The sequence below is a fragment of the Thunnus thynnus genome, chromosome 24, assembly GCF_963924715.1.
Source record: "Thunnus thynnus chromosome 24, fThuThy2.1, whole genome shotgun sequence".
NCBI lineage: Eukaryota > Metazoa > Chordata > Actinopteri > Scombriformes > Scombridae > Thunnus > Thunnus thynnus.
The window spans coordinates 14,726,289-14,746,095 of NC_089540.1; the positions used below are offsets into that span (position 1 = coordinate 14,726,289).

Consider the following 19,807-nt stretch of genomic DNA (forward strand, 5'->3'; position numbering starts at 1 on the left):
TCATTTTTAAAAATCGTTAGTAGCAGTGCCAGTATTGTGAGTATCAAAACCCAACGTCATTCAGGCCTTAGCTGCAAATTGAGCATCAGTATCAATTAGACCTGCAACAATTAGTCGCCAACTATTTTGGTTTTAGTCATTTTTTAAGCAAAAATGTCAGAAATTTGCTGCTTTCAACCTCTCAGATGTGAAGATTTATGCTTTTCTGTGTCATATATGATAGTGAACTGAATATCTTTGGGTTTTTGGACCGTTGGGTGGACAAAACAAGACATTTGAAGACGTCACCTTTGACTCTGGTGGCACGACTGTCGCCTCTCAGTTCTCTCCGGGAACTTCCTCCTACATGCAAGTGAGGTTAATTGGTGCCTGCAGGTGTGAATGGTTACCTGTCTCTCTACACTACATGCTAGCCCAGTGATTGACTGGCGACCCATTCTGGCCTCTCGCCCAGTGTCAGCTGAGATCAGCTCCAGCTTGAACTTCTAGAGGATAAGCGGTGAATGGGTGGATGGATCTTTGACTCTGGGGAATTATAACAGGCATTTTTTTACTATTTATTTACTGGCATTGGATTAGATTAAAAGATTAATTAATTAGTTGCAGCCCTGGTGCAATTATAGTGACTTTTGTTGTTAATTGGCTCGATTGAAAAGGTTTCAGATGGGAGATGAATCGTTTTCAGCAAAACAGGTTATTCACACTGTCAGAGCTGAATTGATGGAGTGTGATTTGATTTTAAATCACATTGTTCGGTGTTCTCCTCCATCTCCGTCATAACTCGGTGTGTGTGTGTGTGTGTGTGTGTGTGTGTGCGTGTGTGTGTGCGCGCGCGCGCGAGCGTGGGGTGACTCATCACACTCTCCCACTCAAGCCCAAGAGGGTCGAGCAGGAGCCTGTTGATTCGCCCCTCGTCTCTGTCTTCCTCGCTCCCATCCAACGACACGCACATGTACACAGCGAGCACGTGTGCGGCGTCGTTTTGCGGCAGATGTTAGCCGTCTGCTGCCGTCTCGCTGCTCGTCTATTTTTAATAGATGGAGGAAGAGAAGCATATAGCTTACATAATGAGGAGATTGGAGCTGATAGAGACTCAGTGGGTCGTTAATGAGCTGTGTCACCCTCTTCACCAAAATGGATCGCTCAATAACCCACCAGTCTCATCTAAACTTCACAAGATGCATGTTACAAAACAAATGCAGATGAGAGATTATTCTACAACTATGTAGAAATAAATATAACAAATAAGTACATCTTTTTAAAATAAACAAATGGATTAAATTAATAAAAATAAGTTGTAACTTGACTTGAAAATGTTTGGAAATGAGGAACATTTAAGGAAAAGTAAAGTTTAACTACTTGTTTTTCAGCCTTAATTTCACTGCTATTATTATTTTTATTGTTTATTTTCACAGTTAAAGACAAATAGAAGATAAATAAAGAAGAAAATATGTTATTGAGAAAGGAGCTGGACTCACAGTAAGAAGACTGGTGTCTGAAATCAGTTTTCATTGTTTGTTTTTGGGTTGTTTCTTTTCTCTGCAGCTTAATTAACACTTTGCTTCTTGCTTTTAAGTTGCAGAACATCTTTAAAAATCTCTTCTTGTAAACTGTGATGTACAGACTCTATGTTTATGTGTGTGTCCTTCCTTAGCAGTTGCACACACACACACGGTGTTGAAGTGTACATGTGTTGAGTTGAACAGGGCTGACAGAGACGCACACTGGTCTGCTGATGCTGGGAGCTCTCATGCCTAATTTATTATTGATGAGCATTGGGGGGGAAAATGGAGAAGCATCAAAAAAGAAGAGTGAAACCTGTACTGCATGTGTGTGTGTGTGTGTGTGTGTGCGTGTGCCAAAGATAGGACCACCACATGGAGCAAGGAAAAAAAAACGTGATACGTCCCCCGAGAGCCTCTGTTTACGAGCCATCTGCACACTGCAAAAAATATCTGTCCTATCAAACATTTTAATCCTGCAAAAAAAAAAAAAAGATTGATGTAGCTTCAGTGCAGTTTTAAAGCTGTAAAGTGTTTTCTCTTTCAGTATTGTGAAAATGATGACACAGTTACCTCGATAGTCGACCCTTTTTCTTTGATCGGCTTACCCGGGTTGCATCTGTTCTGGTTCACAGTGCAGGTGAAAACAGAGGCAGCTTACTGAAGTCATTATCTTAATTATTTTATTATTTATAAATTACTTTAGGGCTCATTCCTCCTATCACTCCTATTAAGATCCAAACAGCACAGAAAACAAACTGCTTTTTCTTCTGTGATACAAGTAACAACATAATTAGCACCTCTACCACATGTGACTGTATTTCCCTTATGTATTGTTTTATTATTATGTATTCTTGTAGAAATCTTAAAGCAATAAACAAGCATTTTTAGATGCATTTGCCAGATATAAACATCAGGATCACCTTCATATGTGATGCAAACTTGTGCATATTACTGTAGGATATCAGTGTTTAAATCTAAAAATATATTGGATACTGTTTAGGCTTTTTCCTCAACTGTCAGGTACCAAAACTGGCATAACATGAGTTTTTTGTTAAAACATTATTGTTTGGAATAAAAAAAATGACACCCAGATATTCCAATTGGGCAGAAAATGGATGGATGAGTGAATCTTTGATTACATTTTTGGCTAACAGGGATGCACCGATCTGATATGCCGGATCAATCCTAACACTGTCTTTTTAAGCAGAGTCCAGTGTGTCCATGCGGTGAGATACACAGACTCAATGTGGAGAAATGAGAGCAGTAGACAGAAGTGGTGTCCTGAGAGAAAGAAAGTTGGATGGATGTGTCCCTAGCGAGAGAGGTGATGCTGTTTTTGCTGCAGACCAGGCAGAGAAAGAGTTAATTGGCTCGAACGTTTGGGAAGCAGCGAGCTGTTAGAGAGAGAGAGAGAGAGAAAGAGGAAGATGGAAAGCAGGAGGAAGAGCAGAGGGAGAGGGCGAGGGCTGGCGGCAGCTGCAGTGTCTTTGCCTCGTGACGGCGTCTGCAGCGTGAGTTTGTTTACATCCATCGGCAGCAGATAGAGCGAAGCAGACATCCTCGGGTATGTGTGTAAACTCAGGCTGCCATCTGTTTAGCGGGCATTTTTTTTTTAACCATCATCAGCCCTGAAACACTGATGTCATACAAACACACTCACAGATCCGGATGGTGACGCTGGTTTTATGTCTTGAGAATGACATCTGAGCTGCGTTTATGCATTTGGTAGAAAATGCACCATCATGCCGTGTGCTTTATAGGTTATCTTTTAACATTTAACATTGTGCACATTCTTTCTGGACTTCTGCTAAACTGTAGGACATATACAATAGCAAATGTTTGTAAAACAGTGCTGTACTGATGAAAGATGGCTTCACTGCCACAGTCACCAGCTGTAGAACAGTTTCAGTAGTCGGTGAGAGGACTTCTACCATGTTTTACAGGCAGGTAGACGACTTCTACTGTGGCTTTCACTTTTAAAAATCACTCTGCCTTTTTAAATTAAGGGCTGTTTTTTGCCAGTGGACAGGCAGGCAGGTAGAGAGGGATGTAAGCTCAGAAAATGAGAGATAAATAAAGATAAATATTGCTATTGTGCAGACGGATAGAGAGTTTTGGTAGTGGGACTACTTCTCTGTCAGGTAGACCATCATGACTACTGCTGCAACTAACTTTTTATTTCTCAGTGGTCTATAAAATATCAGAAAATAGTGGGAAAATGTAAAAAATGTCATCTTCAAATTGCTTTTTTTTTCTCAGAGCAACAGTCTAAAAGATGTTTGATTTATAGTGACATAAAATAAATGGAGCCTGTGAATTTCTGGCTTAAAAAATGAGTTAAACAACTAGTTGATTATGAGATATTATTTCTATTTATCCACTAATTCTTTAATCACATGTTTAAATTGATTCAATATTTATTTTACTAACATGCCAAATCCCAAAGATGTTTAGTTAACAATCTCATAATACCAAAAAAAAAAAGCAACAGAAAGTTTTCACAGTTGAGAAGCTGGAACTGGAGAATGTTTGATTTTTACTTGGAAAATAACTGAAATGATTAATAATTAGCAAAGAAGTTGCTGCTTATTTTTCTGTTGATTGTCTAATCAATTAAACAACCAAGCATTTCAGTTCTATTCATCCAATCTATACAAAGAGCCAGCTGGGTCCTGATGTATCTCGTCTTTTGACCAATTTAGTTAAAAAAAAAAAATAGCCACCTCGCTCTCTCCATAAAAGTGTATTAATATTTTATGATGTTAGCAGGGGTCATCCTTCAGGCAGAGTGGTCCGTCTCCACTATAAAACCCTGCAGAAAACCCTGCACCAGTCTTCCCTCTGCATCTGATCAAGTACTATGACCTTTGACCCTTGACCTTACCACTCTCTGTCGCTGGAAACGTTTGAACTGAACCGTATTCTGCTGTTGAACTCCCTGTCTCACTTTAAATCAGAGAAATGTTTACAGGGTGAAACACAAATGTAAACCAAAGACTGGGAACTGTAGCCAGACTGCAAGTGCACAAAAAGCTTTGTCACACCGACCGGGTAGTTTGCCAAAACAGATACCGGCCTCATCCAGACACTGGTAAAATTTATACTGGGATAACAGATATTCTAAAGGGGAAAATGATGAGAAATATGTGTAGCAAGATAACAGAGCAGTAACATCTTTCATAATTAAATGTGCCCATGTGTATGTTTGTGTGTATGTAAGTGTGAAATATACTGTTTTCGTCCCCCCAGCAGACCTCTTTTTTTTAGTGAAAACGCCCTGCAGCCCCGTGATGTTAGACGCGACGCCGCTGACAAATGAAATGAGGCAGACAAATGTCAGTCTTGGCAAACAGCATCATTGTGGCGCAGATGGCTGGAGACTCAATCACAGGTCTGTCATGCAAACCAGGAACAGAGCTGCCCACAGTATTCTCAGGTCTTAAAGCAGACCTGTTCATTCTTAAAAGCTAATAAAATAGCCGTCGCCCTTTCACTTTTTCTACCATCTGCCACCAGAAACTCTGATAGCTTTAGTTCGCTCTTACAGTTTTGCACCATAAAGCAAAACAACAGCTTGCTGCAGTTTTAATTAGCTATTTTAAGCGATCGCAGAGAAATCTGTCCTGTGCTTACTGTCTTTCTAATGAGACTATGACTTCAGCGAGGTGACTCACATTTTGTTTTTTTTGTCTCATGATTCTGGTGATTCATTGGTCGATGCCTACATCTCCTCAGACTAGATGAGGTCACGGTCACATGGATCTGTTTGGTGTTGTTTTCTCCAATATTCACTTATTGAAAATGATCTTTTAAAGGTGTAATATGTAACTTTTCCTCATTAAAATGACTTAAAACGACTCGTCCTATGTTAGATGTTTTGTTGAGTTGTGTACTTACATTATCTCAATGTTTCCAACAATTTTCAAACTCAGAGAAATTCGTCATTTTAATCAAGGTAACGGTGTTTCATTTGGTCGCCTGTCGATGACGTCATCCCACCTTCTACCAAAGAGTACACGCTCACAAGATGGTCATCATCTTGCAAGTTAGTTACTCTGACAGTTAATTTCTCGATTGATAGATTAAAAGTTTGGTCTATAAAACATCAGAAAACAATGAAAAATGTCCATCACAATATCCAAGAGCACAAGGTGGCATCATGAAACCATCCAAAACCCCAAATATATTCAATTTACTGTAATGTTAGACCAAGAAAAGAAGCTCATTCTTATATTCAAGAACCTGGAACTAACAAAAGTGATCTAAACGTTCAATTGATTATCAGAATAGTTGTAATAATCATATCTAATAATTGATTAATCGTCTAATTGTTTCAAAAACTGGTTTGACTCAAGCAACAACAAACGGTGTCGGTGTCAGGCTGCACAATTACAGCCCTGAAATTTTTTTTAACAATCTGATTTGCACAAGAATTCCAGGATTAAATGACCTAATTAAATATTGATCGGGATACTGAACAGCCTTATTTATATGGGAGGTCTTCACTGCCAACCCAATCCAAAAAACTACATAACAAATGAAATAAAAGTAATACTTCAAAGACTGTTTTTTTTGGTTTGGTTCCCACTGCAGCTCGTCATCCATACTCAATGCAATTATTCTGCTTGACAGATTCATTTATTAAGTTTCCACTAATTGCATCAGTAGGAGAAATAGCGGAGAACTTTGCAATTTTCAGCCCCGTAACTATACTCATAGTTTGAAGAAAGGGAACCTTTGGTGCCATACGTCCACAACCAAACAAGACAATAGAGCGTTGTCGACTTGTGTTATCATAACTGTATTTTAGTAAACCAGTGGCTCAATCCTTCTGTTCTTCGTCAGCAAGTCTTCATTGATTACTTCCTTCATATCGTAGGAACTGGTGCATGCAGTTTCTCCTCGGAGCCAGTCAAAGAGAGACTCGTAACTTGACCCTGCCAGCTGACTTCTGCTTTCAGTGCCTCTTCAAACGCTTCACGCTGATGTTTTCATTTCTCCTGCGTCATGTCTAAACCTCAAAAGATGCCTGTTTTTTGTTACTGCCTCGCTGTTTCTTACTGCTGCATTAGACGTGGTTTATATCTATGAGAATCCACCCATCTTCAAAGATATCTTGCACTTCTTTTCGTTTCCTTTATGGTCAGTGGCAGGAACCCCCCCCCCCCCCCCCCCCGGCTGTTTGCTAAATAGCAGCGAGTGAGAACTTTGCCAACATGCAAGGTTGCAAGTCCACCAATTACAAAATAATCAATACAGAAGACTGATAATGCTGTTCCCATCAACATAGTCACATTGTACAACATTGTAAACAAGTGGAATTATCCCATTTGTGTCACATGGTTTAACCAATAATGAAAGTGACTTCAAGGTAGCTTCTGAGTTTCTCTTCACTGGGGAACTCACTGGTGTGTTTGTGTGTGGGTGTAGAGTGTGCTCTCGTATATCTAGCTCTGTGAGAACCAGTTTGAGTTTTACATCTTGAGGGTGAGCATATTTGTGCAATCTTTAAGGACTGTTTGAAGGTTGGAGAGAGAGAGAGAGAGAGCAGACACACAGACCTGCAGCTCTTTATACGTCCATGACACAGAGACAGAGAGCAGAGCGGAGCAGAGGAGAGACGGAGACAGCCATGTAACCTGGTTGCTATGCTACGACCTCACATCCTGCGTGCTGTTATTGGCAGGGGGATTCACACGCCCAGAAGCATCCCGAACACAGCTAAATAATAAGAATATACAGGCAGACGGCAGGGTCATAAGTGACAATTGAGAGGGATTACTTTTGTATGAGTCTATACATTGTTTTTTTTAGGAAAATCCTGCATAGCATACCTTTTAAAGGGAACTTTTTTGAGATTTTTTATACTGTTATGATGTCAGTTGGTGGTCAAAGTTCCAAAACTTGAAGTGAACGTATGTAGAAATGCTCCTTGCAAGTCAAAATCCAGGGCTCCAGCCTGCTCTCAATGCTTTCGTTTGCAAAGTTATCTCTACTTCCTCCTTAGAACGAGGTCAGGTCATTCATTCATGCCCACAAATGGTGTCTGTTCCGTAGCCTTGGTCGCTATGGTTGTTGATAAGTTTGCTCCATGGGTTGTTGGCGTTGTCCATTTGCATATTTCAGCTCAGATTAGGGTTTGAACATGTACAGATGTAGCCTGTTTGAGAAGTTTAGGGAGGCCTTAAAGATACAGGAGCTAAAATGGCCTGTTTCAGACAGAGGCTGAACTGAGGGGCTGCATAAAGGGCCAGTATAAGATAAATAAGATATTCCAGAATAAAAATATAGATCTGTAAATGTGCGTGTTATGTCCTCTTAAAGGTTTCAGTTAGGTTTAAGGTAAAGTAGGGTTGGGGTGAGCGCGGCTGAGCAGTACTGACTCTTATACCAGCTCTTAAAGGTCACCAAGGAGACGGTTGGTTATCGTCCTCCCTTTCTTTTAATGCTATTGTATGTGCATGACTTATAGAGACATATATGCGAAGGTCAGTGTGTGTTATTGTTGTGTTTCTTTACTGTAATTATAGCAACAACGCAGCCAAATATAAAGTGCAGCCACACACCCGAGTTGGCAGACGGTTACTGTTGTCAGACCGATTCTTGTAAGAGACTTCCTTAAATAACACAAGGAAGTGCTGCTCACTTGAGCAAGAAGCAGTTTCACACTCACACACACACACACACTGCAGAGTGAGGTTTGTTTGCCTCTCTTTTGTTCTGTTCGTTGTTTGTTGAAAAGTGTATTATCGGACAAATGTGCTCTGGAACGCGTTTTGCTAAATAATAATCCTCTGTTAGCAGAGGAAGTGTCAGGCTGTACAGTATCTCAGTTTATCTTGCTTATACGGGAACATTACTCTCTGTTTGACTGTGATTGTTTAAGCTCACTTTTATTTAAGTTTTATCTTATAATGTTTAAATCGGTGGGTTCCCTCTCTATCAAAGGTGCTGCCTGGACTGTTTTATCAGCCAATTCATGGTTAGTGAATCCACTTTGAACAGGAAGTACAGCTCGCTAACCTGACGCTCTAGATGGTTTGTTACAAAGAATCATCTGAGAAGTCGTCCTTGGAAACTCTTTGGAAAAGGGCACTTTGAAGTAACACTTCTCGCTGTCGTCACACCCTAAACCACGCCCGTAGCTGCCAGTAGTTCCTCATAGGACGCTGATCGGTCCGAACCACTGTTGGTTCACCCACAAGCACATGATTTGAACCCTGACATTAGGGATTCTCCAGCTGCCTCACAAGGTAAACAGCTCGCCGCAGGCATTAGTTAGCCAACATCACACTCTCACAAACAAATCCCTTAAACCTCTGCTGTCTGATAAAACTCCGCCAACCAGAACCAAAATGATTTAACACTGACAGCTGTTTTCAAAAATCTAAACTTCTCTCTGAAGTATTAAAACACAGCTGCGACCTGCAGGCTGATGGAATCTTTACCCGTTCGTGCTGATAAAACACAGCTTTTAACGCTCAGAATGATTGATAAAATAATAACAATAATGATGATAACAGTTTAAAAAAAGAAGCTGCTTACAAAATTTAAATGTGACTCTACAATTCGCTTCACTGTGAGAGGAACAAAACAAAAAACACACACATGCACACTCCAAAACTTTATTAGCCTTGTTTTTTTTGTGATTTATGCCTTGATTTGTTAATTATTACATTTTCTATAGCAATGCAATATCTGAATTGATTTACCCTCGAAAACATCATGATATAAAATACTGTGATAGACATTTTTATACGTGATGGATAAAATCTTCTATCACAGTTACATGTAGTTTTATATCACAATTGAACTATATTCCATGATAAAGTAGTTTCCTGTAAATTCAATTTAAAAAACCATTAATAGATACAATATCCATACTGGAATTAGATCTGGATAAAACTGACAAAGTCAAATACTGTAAAATTTAATAATTAACAATGTGAAAATGATATTTCTCATTCAGATGCCTCTCAATACTTTCCATTGTATTAAGCTATAACACACACATTTTATCACTTGAACGTAACAGGGCCTGAAAGAGCTGAAAAAAGGATTGTTGCTTATTGATACTATATTGATCATCCAGCTCTATATTTAGAGATGTTTTGCAGAAAGGGAGAAATTACCTAAAAATGTCATTCCTGAGTTGTGTCATTTGATGGTTTTCAGACAAGCAGGGGTGGAAACAGAACTAATATTATCACGTTAACGTCATGAACATTCTCTGATTTAGTGATTCAAGGTCAAAGGCAGGTCATGATATTTGCAGGGTGTTTGGTGCAAACTGTTAGTGATTTTTTTAAAGAATATGAGTCAGTATGAGTATGTTTTCTCAAGACGTGTGATTCAGATATCAGAATTTAACTTGTGTGGTGTGGAGAAAGTGACATGACTTAGACTGAGGTCTCTCTCTCTCTCTCTCTCTCTCTCTCTGTCTCTCTCTCTCTCTCTCTCTCTCTCTCTCTCTCTCTCTCTCTCTCTCTCTCTCTCTCTCTCTCTCTCTCTCTGTCTCTCTCTCTCTCTGTGACTGTGTGTTTGTGGGCGATGCTCATTTTCATGTGAAAGGGCTACAGCTGCTCCGTCCCTCTAAAGAAATTATTCATGCTTTATTCTGATGCGGATCCCAGAGGGTACACGCGCACACACACACATGGACAGAGAACATCTCTATGATTGGTTCAATCAAGCAACAAATCTGTTTTTGACAAATCTGCTCTGTCGTTCTTTAGTTTTATTTTTGGTGATGTGGGCGAAGGGGAGCTGTAAGGGCCACTGAACAAATGCCGATTGGAATCTTGAAAGTGTCTAGGATGTGAACAAATAGATCTTCTTCCCCTTTTTAGCCGTTCAAAAATGAAAAATATGAGTTAAAACAAGTTTTGTTCGTCTCTCTCTTCAGATTGTGAACTTCTGCTGCCCTTTGTAGAAGATCCTCCTCACTGAACCTGGATCAACTCACTTCCTCTTTTCTTTCATCCCAGCAGAAGTCTGTGAGTAGATGTACATGAATCAGAGCATAAACTGTCTCACACTCTCACAATATCAAATCACAGCAGATGAAAGGTACAGTAGCTCACATGTAAAGCTCTTCTTGTTTCCTCTTTTTAAATCTCGTGACTTTTTAATACAAATGATCAGAGAAAATGGACAGATCTTGATTTAAGATTATTAAAATTCCTATTTTCTCACAGTACAAGTGAACATTTTATTTGCCTGAACACAAATCAACTTTTTCATCTGGTTTATAGTTTATAGCATTGGAAACAAGTTGAAGAGAAAGCCCTCGCAGAGGATTTATATCCCTGCCAAGTCTGCAAAATTTTTTGAAGTATATCTCTATCTAATAATAGAAAGTGAAATAGAAAGTGTTTGAATCTTCTAAAATCTGCATCTGCAGCTGCATCTGGTTCAACGTCAAAATGCAACCAGTGATAAACATGGTATAATGGGATACATGTGCCATATAGTGCAGTAGTTCATTAGAAAGTAATTAAAATACTGAACATAAAAATAAATAACTTATTCCTTGGCTAACGTCTCTTTTTTTTAAGATACCCTGCTAAATAACAAAACAGACAAACAGACTGATTGCAACAGGCAGGTAATGATTTCAATGTATTTGAGGCATTTTTCAATTAGGGAAAGATAATTTTAAGACTGATTATGATTAATGAAAGTTTTTCTACAGGGTGTCATTGGCAGTTTTTTGTTCTGTAGTCATAATCTGTTGCATAATTGTTTGTTTAAGCTTAACACTGCTTCTTGTTTTCCATTGACTTGAAGCAGTGAAGTGGCGCTGCTCATAACTGAATCCTGGCAACCTTAGAAAGAAACACTGATAACCTATCATTACTGTAATCTAATATTGATTGTCTTGATGACTAATTTCTCCAAAACATTATTAATTGTAAACTAGTTTGGCAAGAATTAAGATAATACATTGAAGGTTCCTCTAAACTGGCAGTTGAAAGGCCAGAGGGAGCAGGCAGCTGCTGTACACTCTCATCACGTTTTACATATCAGTCTGAGCACAGCAGCGGCACTGATTTGTTGGTACAAACAGGTCTTTGTACCAATAACACTGCATCCTATACTGATTTCTAAAATAAGTTCTTAGTCTGTACTTACATTAATAGACCGTTACCTTCAGGATAATGGATGCTGTGTAACTTCCTTGAAACTATTAATTTGTTAATGTCCAGTTCTAGTTGTAAACTGTGCAGTGTATCTTGAATTTTTACAACAGGGCCTTCTTTTTGAAACTGCAAACATACAGTATATTACAGGTTCATATTTATGCAATTTTTCATAGTTCTAGCAGTCTGTGAAAGCATTGGTTGTTTGGTCAAACACTTAAAAATGACCAATAATCAGGTTTCCTGTTATGAAAGAAGCAAATGTGGTTGAAGAGTAATGATTTAGCACCGCAAAACCTCTTAGGGAGGAGGTTTAGATGGGTGAATGGGTCAAAAAAGCGCCCAACACAAAATAACCTTAACCAAGTTGTTTAAGTTGCCTAAACCAAACCTTAACTTGAGAGGCAGATAAGAAAAAGACTCATAGAAATAGTATTTTCATATACTGTCTAGTTCAGAAGACAGGTGTAGGTTGTGTGGATGTGAGAGAGATTGAAAGACAAAAGGATGAAGAAAGAGAAAGAACTACGAGGCTCCAGAGACTTATTCAATGACTTAATCGCACTACCTGTAATTGCTGGTCTCCGTCATGCTCCTGTTTATCAAATCATTAAAACACTGTTGTATTCCTGCGTATCAGAGGTTGTAGTCAATGCAGTGAAACTATCCAGTGGCATTAAAGGACCAGTTTGTAAGATTTAGTGGTATCTAGCGGTGAGGCGGCAGATTGCAACCAACTGAATACGCCTCCCCCTCCCCTTCCAAGTGGGTAGAAGAACCTACAGTATCCACAAAACTCGGGGAAAAATGCGAAAGGCCCTCTCTAGAGACACTCTAGAAACATGGCGGCGCAACATGGTGGCCTCCATGGAAGGGCACCTGCTCCCTATGTAGATATAAATAGCTCATTCTAAGGTAACAAAAACACAACGATTCTTATTTTCATGGGATTATAGATTAATTAAAACATACTTATGAATATTACATTCCATTTCTGCCAAGTCTGTTCCACTAGATGCCACCAAATTTTACACACTGGTCCTTTATGATTACTGAATTTCAGCTTTAATCCCTTTAAGCACAACTTCAAATCCCACACTAATCTGGTAGTGCTGCTGGATCTCAGTCAAACTATAATTCACGGTAGATTTATAATGACTAGGCAGTGTAATGGAAACTTTGTTCCTAACAGACCAGAGATTTCTGTTTTAGCTCTTATCTAACCTGCCAATTTGAACACTACCATACTACTTATAACCATCGAAATGAAAGGAAGTGAGAACAGAAATAGTCAGACTTCATACTGAAAAGATACAGTTTTGAAAGGCTTTGAACAAGTTTGTGCAACCCATGGTCATAAATCTTTGACTTTAAAGGGGAGCCCTCTACTGAAGTTGAGAAAGATGAAAGCCTTTGAAAAGATTTTTTTTTTTTTTTACTTCTACTCCTGTGAATCTTCTTCATTTTCTTGTGGTAGTGAGTCAGAACCAAATATGATGGGCAACATGTACCACCATAGTTAATAGTGACCAGGTTTTCCCCTCTAAACAAAAACTATGGAATTTAGTTTCATGAGTTCCCCTCGTCTTTTGCAAAAACCAGGAAAGTATTGAGAGGCATCTGAATATTCTACTGTTGTTGCACCATTAATTTTTCAGTTTTTACTCAATTCATTCACATCAGCTACAGCAAATTCACTGTCTGCTGCAATTTTGGTTAACAAACTTTTGGAATTGTCCTTCTGCATCCTTCCTTGGATATTGCGTGAAAAGAGTCAAGTAAGAACCAAATTTAGAAGAACATGTCATTGAGTCTGAGAGAAGATTTGATTCGACACATTCTCTCTCAAAAACGTGTGGTGTGATGCCTCGTCCGTCGCCAGTGTGTGAAAGGTCTCTTGGCAAAGAGGAAGCTGTAAAAATGGGGTTTCACCATGTATGGTCAACACGACTCTCACTGTTGTGCACTCTGTCTCTCTTGCTCCTGAACTGTCTTTCTTGCCAGAGGATGGAACTAAGACAGAAGCTTCAAACACGCGGACATACGTGTACACATAAATATACACACAGAGACGAGACCGTTTTAGAAACCAGGTTGTAACTGTCTCTTGTCTCCTTCATAAATCAGTGGTTGCAGGTTAGCCAAAAAGTTAAGAAAGACTTTTTCCAATGGCAAATCACATGATTCCTAAAAACCTAAGATCTTTATAACACCCATATTGAATTCTTGTGGGCTCTTGCCAAGGTTTCCTTGTGAGCTCTCAATCATCACTGCTCCCAAAGGTTGTCTTTAGATATCTAAAAGAAAATAATATCTAATCTCAGTCATGCTGCCTTTTCAACAAGTCCTCCAACTTAAGGTCATTTGTCATTGTTAGCATTCTCTGATCTGTCACTTCTATCTGTCACTTCTATATTTAAGGTTTGGTTAAGTTCATGCAGCTTTAACTACTTGGGTAAAGTTAGGAAAAGACTGTAGTTATTTGTTGGGATCCCTGTTAGCTGTGCCCTAAAGCACAGCTAGTCTTCCTGGGGTCCACATTTAAAAACATATATTAAACATTACAGTCAACACAACTGGCATACATAAGACTTATATTAGAGAATAACATTAATATATATGAGTAGAACTACAAAAATTACAAATCAGCATATGCATAGCATCCTACAAATATGTTGTTCCCGGTTAAAAGAAACCAACATTGACTGTTCATAGGAGCTGAGATGTGAACAGTATAACACACTGACAAAAGAAACTTGTAGAATTATTTTTTTGCTTTAGTATTTTACAATAAAACCTGTCAAATGTACTTAAAAGCTCCCAATAATTGCCTTTGTTAATAGCTTTTTAAGCCTTTTTATACCCCTAATGAACCAAAATCTACTTTACATAATCCTGGATTTGGGTTATATGTGTCAGGAGGCTCTGGCCCTATACGGCATGTGTGCGTGCCCCAATTCATGTGACTCACAAATCTATACACACATACACTGACACGCCGGGCTAAATTTGGAGCTCCCTTTTATGGCAGCTTTTCCCCCTCACTGAAGTTTCTGTGCAGCTGTGGATTTAGAGAGGAGGTTGACTTGGACTTCGTGTTTTCAGCTTGTAATATTCTCTTTTTCTTTTCTTTTTTTTTTTGCATCACTGTTCTGTTTTGGCAAGACAATAAATTCCCAGGCATGCCAAATTACCTAATTGATTTGAGGTGTTAAATCTATCGTCTTCTGCAGGTCGTACACGAAGGGATTTGCACTGATTGTGTGGTGTCTTTGTGAGGATGCATGGGGAATTGTAACCGTAGAAGAAAAATAATGGACTCACTGTTCTTTCTGAGTTGTTACACACAGCCCTCATATTACAAAGCCAGTTTATTATTGGTATGCTTGAGTCAGGGTTAGTAGGACAGAAATATATAGGTTTATAGTACATAATGCACACAGATGAGATTATTGTATCACTGAAAAAAGTGCGGAAAATGTGTTTCTGGGACTTGAAAAGTCGGACAGGTGAAACTCAACCAATAACTCCAACTAAAGTCAGGAAGTTGATGTGTTTTGCACCTGTTTTTGATAAGGAAAGTTGGAAGCAAGTGCATGTCTTAAGCCCTTTCGAACCATGTTGTATTTTGGCTTTGTGAGTGGAAAATATGACTCCAGTTGGCGGAGAGACTGGAAAGTTCCTTCTAGTTTTGGTAACAAAGACCAGAGTTGCACCGAGTCTGAGAAAATTCTTTGCAGGCGTTTGCTTCTGTGTAATTTGAAAAGCTTGTGATAGCAGAAAATTTATTATTTGCACTGTGTGTTTTGTGCACCTTGCAATGGAAGAATACATTTTTGTAGTTCCACTGCAGCTTAATAGTATATTTTAACAAATATACTTACATTTGTAATCCTGGTTGATTTGATGACACCTGTGTCACCACAGCAAACACTTGTTGAGTAACTACTCTGTCAGAAATACAACAGAAGAGGTAACTGGTGTATCTGTTTACAGTGCAACCAAACACAGTCACCCATCAATAACTATTACAACAGTGATTTGATATCATCATGCTACACACGAGTAGTTTTCCGACCAATAGCAGAAGGGTTTGTTGGAGGTGTGCATCATCACTTTTAATAGCTGGTCGCGATCAGCTCAGTCCTCAGTGACGTTGTGCTTCCTGTGGCTGCTTCACAAAAGAAGTCAACCCACATTTGGCCTGTTGAATTCTTTCAATGCGAAGCAGCAGCAGCGGGATGATCAGCTTCACAAAAGTGAAAGTGACAAAAATGACTCTTTGTAACATGTAGCTACCTTATCCCCACATCTTATTCTGCCTCTAAATAGAAATCATTAGGTTTCATATTCAACGTGGGAGGTCTAAGACGCTTAAAGAGGCACATTTATGGGAATTGAACCTGTGATATTTGGTCACCAGACAATCTAAGCACCTGTTCTGTCTGCTGGTCTGTCATAGGCTACTTTCAGGGTCAGACTAAAGACCAGTTAACTGGGGACGGGTTGTCCAGTTGGGGACAAAAGCTGATTTTTAAGTCAGTGGTTAAGGTTAAGGTAGGTCTCCAGGAAATGTATGTAAGTCTATGTAATGTCCCCAGAAGTGACCAAGGACAATGTGTGTGTGTGTGTGTGTGTGTGTGTGTGTGTGTGTGTGTGTGTGTGTGTGTGTGTGTGTGTGTGTGTGTGTGTGTGTGTGTGTGTGTGTGTGTGTGTGTGTGACTTTATGTGTCCCCACCCACATTTCTTCATGTGATTCATAAATCTGTCGCGAGACAGCACTGGAGCCATAGTGACTGGCGCTGACGTTCACATAAACTACACAACCACACAGACACACAACACACACAAGTCATATTACTGTATGTTTATGTCCCAGCTGTGTTCACTGTGAACTTCCTGGCAAACGTGCATGTTGAGAACTTTTCTGTTGGTAAAGTGGACTTAAATCCTGACAGAGATGCTCCGTACGGCTTGCAAATCAGCTGTTTACTCTTTTCCAGGCTTTTACCTAATTAGACAGAGCTGGAGGAGTGTAATAGTACACACACACACATACACACACACACAAACACCTAATTGCTCTTGTTCATACACATTTGTGCAGACAAAGAGGGAACTTCTTGGATATATTAATTCCCTAATTACTAACTGCTAGTTCTGGTAATGTATTTTACAGGTCAAGTGTAGACAATGTGACTTCATGAATTGATGTTTCACTTCATATTTAGCAGTAGGGCTGCAATTAACGATTATTTTTCATTGCAGATTCATCTGTCTGTTATTTTTACATTGACATTAATCGAGAAAATAACAATCACTGTTTCTCAAAGCACAAAATTCAACCCAAGATATCTTGTTTTGTCCTGACCAACAGCCCACAACCCAAAAATATGAGGTTCATTATCATAAAGGACTAAAGAAACCAGAAAATATTCATATTTAAGAAGCTGGAAGCAGAGAATTTTAGCTTTTTTGACTCAAAACAATGAGATTATGGAAATAGTTGACACTTAATTTTCTGTAGATTAATCAACTAATAGTTGAAGCTCTATTTAGCAGATCATGTTGAAAACAATCAAAAACAAAAATCAAACACAAGAGCAAATATTTCTTTGGGAGTTTTTCTTTATCCGTATCAAGAATCTAAGCATAGAGAGTTTTGTGAAGCCCTTTGAGGCAAATTTTGAATTTTGGGCAATATAAATAAAATTCACTTGTTCTGACAGGCTGCTGTTTTGCTCATTTGTTGAGCTGTCATACAGAGAGAAATCCAGACACTGACAACAATTTTTATCCCTCGAAAAATAGAGCAGAATACCATTAAGCTGCACCACAACTTCTGTTTCGAGTGTGACTGTCTCTTTTCAGCTGTGACTCATTAAATATATCTCTTGAATGCAACATATACACACACGAGGCAGGTTCAAGGGAAGGTTAAATATGTGTATCAACACTGAAAGAACGTTTAAAACTTCCCTTTCACCTCCATTTACTTTAAGCTGGCACTCTTAGACTTACCTGTTTCTATCCCTCATTCATCTTAAACTAAAGCTTTTCCTGCCACACACATACATCTAATGACCTCTGGTTTTTCATGCACAACTCTTTTCTATTTACTTGCAAGTGTCTCTGCTCATCAGCACAACACTCAGGCAACTCAGCTAAAAGGCCTCTACGGGCTGACAACCGAGCGTGTGTGTGTGTGTGTGTGTGTGTGTGTGTGTGTGTGTGTGTGTGTGTGTGTGTGTGTGTGTGTGTGTGTGTGTGTGACAGCATGCTTTATGAGACTGCTCTGTTCACCCCACTTCCATCTAATCACAGAAGTGTACGTGCGTGTTTGCTCTGCCTCCAACCCTCGCTGTCAAACCTCATGCTGTTACATTAATATTGAATAACTGCAGGAGCAACCCGATGCTCCCTCTTGTTGTGGAGAATATGTGGCACAATAAATTCAAGGTGTTAAGCTGGTGTTGCTCGTCTCGCAGTCTCAAGTAGTCTCCCTTTTCGTGTCCTTTCCTTTTTAAATCTTCCCCTCGTGTTCGCAGGTGTGACGGGGGATAAGATGTTTGGCTGCAACAGAAAGTTGTGTGGCAGATATTGGAGCTAGATGCGAACGCTCACGTTAATCAGGTAGATTCTCCTCCATCCAGAAGACTGCAGGTATCGCAATGACAGATGTAGGGCGCATGCATGAGCTGACCGAAGTGGGGCGTTTCAGACGCTGCCAGGAGATCAGCGGTGGACCACATATCTAGAAGTAGGCCACCAACTATTAACCCAGAACCACAAATTAGAATGAGATCACTCGGTGGGCCAAATGTAAGAGAAGCATCGTTTAGAGACCAAAATCTGAAGAAAGAAAGGTAATTTTCTCTGTAAATCACATATATCGAAAGGATCTGGATGGCTGATTACTGTTCAACTCATAGAAGTGTTTTTTCCTTCTCATTACATAAGAAGAAACACACACACATCATCTCTCAACAACATGTGTTCACTGTGATTTTGACCTAAACCTGAATCACTGAAACACATTTCTCGACCATGAAATAGAGCATCGTTCCACCGAAATAGCCTGCAGAGATCTCCATCCGTGTATTGTCTTAACTAGACCACGGTGCTTCTCCATTCCAGCCAGCTACTCGTCCCTCGCGTTCGCAGCTTCGCCGCAAATAGGCTAATTGCTCTTTTTTTTTTTTTTTTTTTACAAAAAATGGGACAGAAGGAACAATGGCGAGAGACAGACAGCAAGAGACTTAGTGGGACAGTCGCTCATGCAGAGGCTGAAGCCTTTAGGGGAAAATGTCTCCCAGCAGATTTTAGATAGGAGGAGTGACAAAAAAATAATTTGGGAGGAAATGGAGCAATAAACTAGTAAATTGAAGGAGCTCATCAGTAGGTGGGGGGAGGTGTGGATGTGAAAAGAGACGTTTTTTAAGGGAACAGACATAAACAAAGAGGAAGAAGAAGAAAAACAAGAGAGCAAGGGACATGAGGAGGAGGAGAAGACAAAAAAAAGTGTGGAGGACCTGAAAGATAAACCTACGGTCTCTTAGCAACATCGACATATGCAGATACTTGCTTGTCTAGCGAGCATAAAAAAGAACATGAAAAATGCAAATATGGAAGTTTTTAAGTGGGATGACACACACACAGATGCAAATAAACACATTGAAGCATGCTACAGGGCTTATTTTCATATACATGCACATATTTATGTAGAAATAGAGCTACTGATAATGAGGTTTCTTCCTCTTTTTTTCCCCGTTAAAGGGGTTTTTAAGGGAGTCTTTCCTTATTTGAATTGAGCGTCAAAGAACAGAGGATGGGCTATACAAATAAAACTGACTTGACAAACACGTGCCTCACTTCCTCGCTTGTGTAGCTCTCCATCTCGCTTTCTTTACTGTAACTCATCTCAGTTTTTCCGTCTCACTCAGCTTGTCTTTGCACTCATCCTCCCAACTCACTAACTCTTACTTCTGCTCTTCTTTTTTCTGCCTCCTCCCTCTCTCCTCCGGTTAAGAGGCTCGCAACAGTAGCGGTAGGATTAAACAGAGATTTAAGAAGAGCTTTTTAGCCGAGGGATAGAATATAAAATAACTTCTAGAAATCAGTTGGAGAAGTGTCTTGAGCATCTGACTGTGTAGGTGGAGA

At 39.5% G+C, this 19,807-nt stretch overlaps 1 protein-coding gene across 7 annotated transcripts in view; it reads left to right on the forward strand.

Annotated features, from left to right (window-relative positions):
- LOC137176781 (inositol polyphosphate-4-phosphatase type I A-like) overlaps nt 1-19,807 on the forward strand; it is a 50,936-nt gene that overhangs the window by 2,377 nt on the left and 28,752 nt on the right. For 4 of the 7 annotated variants that reach the window (XM_067582700.1, XM_067582706.1, XM_067582707.1 and 1 more), the window contains exon 2: nt 10,411-10,501. The exons of 1 other annotated variant lie outside the window; for it this stretch is intronic. The gene's annotated coding sequence lies outside the window, so the exon portion shown is untranslated. Of the gene's footprint in view, nt 1-2,925; nt 3,070-4,785; nt 4,897-10,410; nt 10,502-19,807 lie in introns of those variants that run through there. 2 more of the 7 variants (XM_067582701.1, XM_067582702.1) reach the window with 2 other exon arrangements.